This window comes from Arachis ipaensis, chromosome B10 (genome assembly GCF_059453495.1).
Source record: "Arachis ipaensis isolate K30076 ecotype BB chromosome B10, ASM5945349v1, whole genome shotgun sequence".
Classification (NCBI taxonomy): Eukaryota; Viridiplantae; Streptophyta; class Magnoliopsida; order Fabales; family Fabaceae; genus Arachis; species Arachis ipaensis.
Window position 1 is genome coordinate 60,647,581 of NC_142435.1, and position 5,373 is coordinate 60,652,953.

At 40.7% G+C, this 5,373-nt stretch overlaps 1 non-coding gene across 1 annotated transcript; it reads left to right on the top strand.

Annotated features, from left to right (window-relative positions):
* Positions 1-760: 760 nt before the first annotated feature.
* LOC148580236 (small nucleolar RNA R71) lies at positions 761-868 on the top strand. Its single transcript, XR_015899652.1, has one exon. It is a non-coding gene; the product is annotated as a small nucleolar RNA R71 (small nucleolar RNA).
* The last annotated feature ends 4,505 nt before the right edge of the window (positions 869-5,373 follow it).

Sequence of the window (5,373 nt, forward strand, 5' to 3'; positions counted from 1 at the left end):
CTTGAGATTCCAACCTCTTGATGGTGTCTCCCTGGTTCTTAAAATTTGCTCGCACTTCCTCCTTAAATGCCTTGTTGTCTTAAATCTCTTTGCCTATGCCTTCAAGTAGATTCTCAATCCTTGAGAGTCTATCATCAAATGATGGTGGATTGGGATTAGAGGTGGAAGGATGAGTAGTGTTATTTTGGTTTTGATATGGATGTGGAGAGGTGTTGTCATGGTGGTGTTGATATGTTCTCAGTGTGAATTGTTGGTGAGCTGCATTGTTGTTGGGGTTGTGATGTCTCCAATCTTGGCCTTGATCTTGTTGATTCCCCCACCCAAAGTTTGGGTGATTCCTCCAACCAGGGTTGTAGGTTTTGGAGTATGGACCATGGTTTTGCCTAGGTAAATTCCCAATGTAGTTGGCTTGCTCCTGACTACCCTCTGCTTTTTCATTCACTCCTTCTTGGGTTGCTGATGAAGTGGTGATTGCTGCTACTTGGTTCCTCTCCATCTTCTTGGTGAGGTCAGCCAGCTGCTTGGTAATGAGCTTATTCTGGGCCAGCAGAGCATCTACATTGTTTAGCTCCATCACTCCTCTAGTGTTCCCTCTTTCAGAAGCATAGAAATAGTCATTTTCTGCTACAGTTTCAATGACATCTATGGTCTCCTCAATGGTCTTCTTCTTGTTCAGAGATCCCCCGGATGAGTGGTCTACTGCTTTCTTTGATTCATAAGAAAGGCCTTCATAGAAAATGTGTAGCTGCACCCATTCATTAAACATATCTTGTGGACACCTCCTTGTCAGGTCCTTAAACCTCTCCCATGCTTTATATAGAGTCTCACCATCTTGTTGCCTGAAAGTTTGGACCTCAGCTCTTAGTCTGTTGATTCTTTTGGGAGGATAGAATCTGGCTAAAAATTTGTTCACCACATCTTCCCAAGTTGTCAAACTCTCCTTTGAAAAAGACTCCAGCCACTTGGCTGCCTTATCCTTGAGTGAGAATGGAAATAAGAGCAGTCTATAGGCGTCAAGATGAACACCATTAGACTTCACCGTGTCACATATCCTCAGGATGGTGGTTAGATGTTGATTGGGGTCTTCTTGGACGCCTCCTCCGAACGAACATTTGTTCTGAATAAGGGTGATGAGCTTGGTTTTAGTTCAAAATTGTTGGCATGGATGGTTGGCTTTTGAATGCTACTTCCACAGTTTCTTGTGTTTGGGTTGATGTAAGAGCCTAAAACTCTTCTCTCCTCCGCAGCATGATTTGCTCGACCTTCTCTGCCATGGTTGTGAGCCTCTTCTTCATGATGGTTTTCCATGTTTTCTTCCATGTTTGGTTCAAAGTATTCCTCCTCTTCCTCGGCACCAACTACTCATTTTCCTCTTGCTTCCCTCCTTAATCTAAAGAAGGTCCTCTGAGGTTCAGAATCAAAGGAAGTTGAAGCCCCGCTTCACAAATCACAAGCAAGGAAAATAGATGCAGAAAGTATTTCTGTTAGAATTACTATTAGTGTGAGTGATGCAATATATCAAACAGTTAGTGGGTTAGTAAACTGAATTGTAAATAACAAAAAAAAAACAAAAAAGTAGGGGGAATGGAAGAAATTAACTAAAACTGAAAGTAAATTACTCAAACAGAAAATTAAATCAAACAAACTAAAAATGCTCAATCTAGTGATCCTCCAATTTAATCATTGTTGACTCAAAATCAATCCCCGGCAACAGTGCCATAAACTTGATACGCAGAAAACTTGTCTCGCAACAAATTTCCTTCGGCAAGTGTACCGAATTCGTCGTCAAGTAAAAACTCACAATAGAGTGAGGTCGAATCCCACAGAGATTGATTGATCAAGCAACTTTAATTAAAGGAATGTTCTAGTTGAGCGAACCAGAATTTGAGTTGAGAATTGCAGAAAATTAAATGGCGGGAAAGTAAATAGTGGAAACAGTAAATGCTAGGAATAAAGAGCTGAATGTAAATGGCGGAAAGTAAATTGCAGAATCTTAAATGGGAATGGGACAATTGCTCATAAAAGTAAATGGCAAAAATTAAAGAGAATGGGTAAGATCAGAAATGGGGAATTCATTGGGCTCAGTAGATGTTGCATTCTCCGGATCAAGTTCATTTTCATCTCTTCCTCAATCAATGCATTCATTGATCTCCTTGGCAATCTTAAGTCCTTGTAATTCAATCTCTCAAATCTTGATCAATAGCCAATTCCTTGGTCAATTGCTTATGAGAAGAGATGAAGTATAGTCACTGATTATACCACATGCATTTTCCAAATCAAGTGTTGGAAGGATTATAGTCACATATCCATCCAAACCCAATTTGGTCCAGTATGAGAAAGCATTTCTAGCATGATCTCTTCATTCCTCTTCCAAAGTTCAGAAGAGATCCAAGTATGAATAGCTTCTTTTCCAAGATAACTACCCAATTGGATGAAGATCGAAAGCTTTCTAGTAAAATCAAGAGAAAAGATAGAAGAAGGAGAATAAAAACTAAAATTGATCCATCAAATTACAATAGAGCTCCCTAACCCAATGAAAGGGGTTTAGTTGTTCATAGCTCTGGAAAATGAAAACAAAGATGGAGAATACATGCTGAAAGTAAAACTAGAAGTCTAGAGAAAGTAAATACAGAGAGTATTTCTATGCCCAAAGGCTCCCTAAAGTTTTCCCAGCTCCCCAACTAATTCAAAGCTACTCCTATATATACTACTCTTCTGATCTTCTAGTTGGCTCTTCAAGTCTTGGGTATGGGGCTTTGGATCCTGAGTTTGAAGCAGTTATCTTCTTCATTGGGCTTAGCTTTGCTTGCAGAGAGAAAGTGTGAAGTAGGTGGGGACTTTAGCTCAGGACGTTAGTGGTGTTAACGTTAAGTGAAAGTGTGGGTTCGAGAACGTTAGTGACAATCACCTTTTTCACTAACGTTGCTCACCCAAGTATGAGCCACGTTAACCTCAACGTTAGTGGTACAAACGATACCACTAACGTTGCCTCTTGGTCCTTCGCACATGTTATTGGGACTTACCTTTCCCAATAACGTTGATAAGCTTCCCCCTTCCCTACGTTAGAGTCCATGTTAACTTAGTTAACGTGGCTCTTAACGTAAGCTTGCCAATCCTTCGAGAACGTTAGTGACACTTACCTTTGTCACTAACGTTCCAATGTGCCCCTATTTCTCACGTTAGAGTCCACGTTAACTAGGTTAACATGGCTTCTAACGTAGTCATGCTAGCCATCTCCAACGTTAGTGACAAAGGTGAGTGTCACTAACGTTGGCTCCTAATCTCTTTTTCCACGTTAGTTTCCACGTTAAGTAAGTTAACGTGGGAGTTAACGTTGCTCATGGTGGCTCTTGGTGGTTCACCCCAACGTTAGTGACAAAGGTAAGTGTTACTAACGTTGGCGACCAATTGCTCTCTCCACGTTAGCTTCCACGTTAACTAAGTTAACGTGGGAGTTAACGTGGCTTATGGAAGCTTGGCCAACGTTAGTGACAAAGGGGAGTGTCACTAACATTGGCCTTATTGTATTCTTCCACGTTAGAGTTCACGTTAACTTAGTTAACGTGACTCTTAACGTGGGCTTATGATGGCTTCGAGGGCGTTATTGGCGATTACCTTTCTCATTAACTTTCCAAGTTAGCACCCATTCCACGTTAGAGGTCACGTTAGTGGGACTAACGTGACTGCTAACGTGGTTCTTCTTTGCTTCCTTTGTCCTGAAATCAAGCAACAAAATGCATCAAAGTTCTAGTCCAAGTCATGAGTCATGCATCATCCAATTTATCATATAATTCATGCAAAATCCTCATGAAATCATGTAAGGTGCACAATGTATGCTTGAATCAAGATGTAAGTGAATATCTACCCAAAACTAGCTTATTTTCTAAAAAAAGGCATGAAACTACCCTAAAAATAGTAAAGAAAAGGTCAGTGAAACTGGCCAAAATGCCCTGGCATCACAACACCAAACTTAAAGCTTGCTTGTCCCTAAGCAAGTACTGGAACAAGAGAATGATGAATGGTATGCCAAGTGAAATGAAACTTAGGTTCATGTTTCTGGTTTTATGGTGGTTTCATGCATAGCAACTTAGGTTCATTCCTTCACTGGCTTTCAGACCTTTATCATGTCCTAGAATACTTACTGTGATTGCACCCCATGAGACTTTTATTCATTGATCCTTTTGTTGTCATTTCAGGGCTTATTTGTGTTCTTAAGCTAAGTGCTCATTTCAGGGCTTATTTGCGTGTCACAGCCCCTTGGTGTGCCAAAGTGTTGCGCATCATACTTGCTCCTTGGTGCTTTTGGGCGTGCCAAAATGTTGGGAGATGGGGGAATGTAGCGCTCAGTTGGGAAAACCAACTGAGCTCCCCATGTGTAGCGCCTTGCTTGGGACCTCAAGCTTCCAAGTTCGATCCTTGGTGGAGGAAGTCTGAAGCTAATTTCCTTGGAAGAGTGGATGCTCCCTCCTTGCCTTTCATGGAGCTCCTTGGTTCGAACCCTTTGGAATGCATCTTGGCTCATTTTCTTGCAAGCTAAGTAGTGCTCCTCCCTTGTGTTTCAAAGAGTTCCCATGTTTGAATCCTAGCCAAAGCATCTTGGTTTATTTTCTTTGCAAGCCAGGTAGTGTGTGGTTCCTTGTTCGAACCTTGGAGGAAACATTTTGGCTAATTCTTCTTGAATTTTCCTGCAAGGAGCGTTCCTTGCCTCCCTTGGGTAATTGGTTCGAAATTTGGTGGCTCCATTTCTTGGAGTTGCATCTTGAATTAATTCTTGAAGGAGCCCGATAAAGCTCACTTAGTGAACTGAGCTTCATGTTGTTTCCTTGCTTTCTTTAGTGCTCAGTTGACTAAGGTAGCGTTTGGTGGAGAGATAGAGACAGAAAGACTGAGACTGAGAGACAGAGACTAAGAGACATGAATTGAAATAAATCTCAATATTCTGTTTGGTGCAAAATGGGAGACAGGAATTGAAACAAGAATAAAATTCTAATTTAATTTGCACAAAGGGTAAAATTAGAATTAATTAATTGAAATGAAAGTATTTTAGGTATAAAATGTTATTAAAGTTTCAGTCTCCATCTCTAAAAATTTCAGTCCCCTGTGTCCTTACTTTTTGGAGGTACTGAAATACTGAAATTTTAGAGACAGAGATAGAAATTTTAGTACCAGTCTCTGAACTAACAAACACGATACTGAGTCTCAGTCTCTCAGTCTCTGTCTCAGTACCTCAAAACAAACGCTACCTAATTGAACTGAGCTTGGTGCTTTGCTCTTTCCCATTTTTCCTTGTGAAGCTCAGCTTGCTTTCTCAACTTAGTTTCCTTCTTCCTCAATTTTGCCATGCTTTTTCTTCCTTTGGGCACGCTTTTCGCT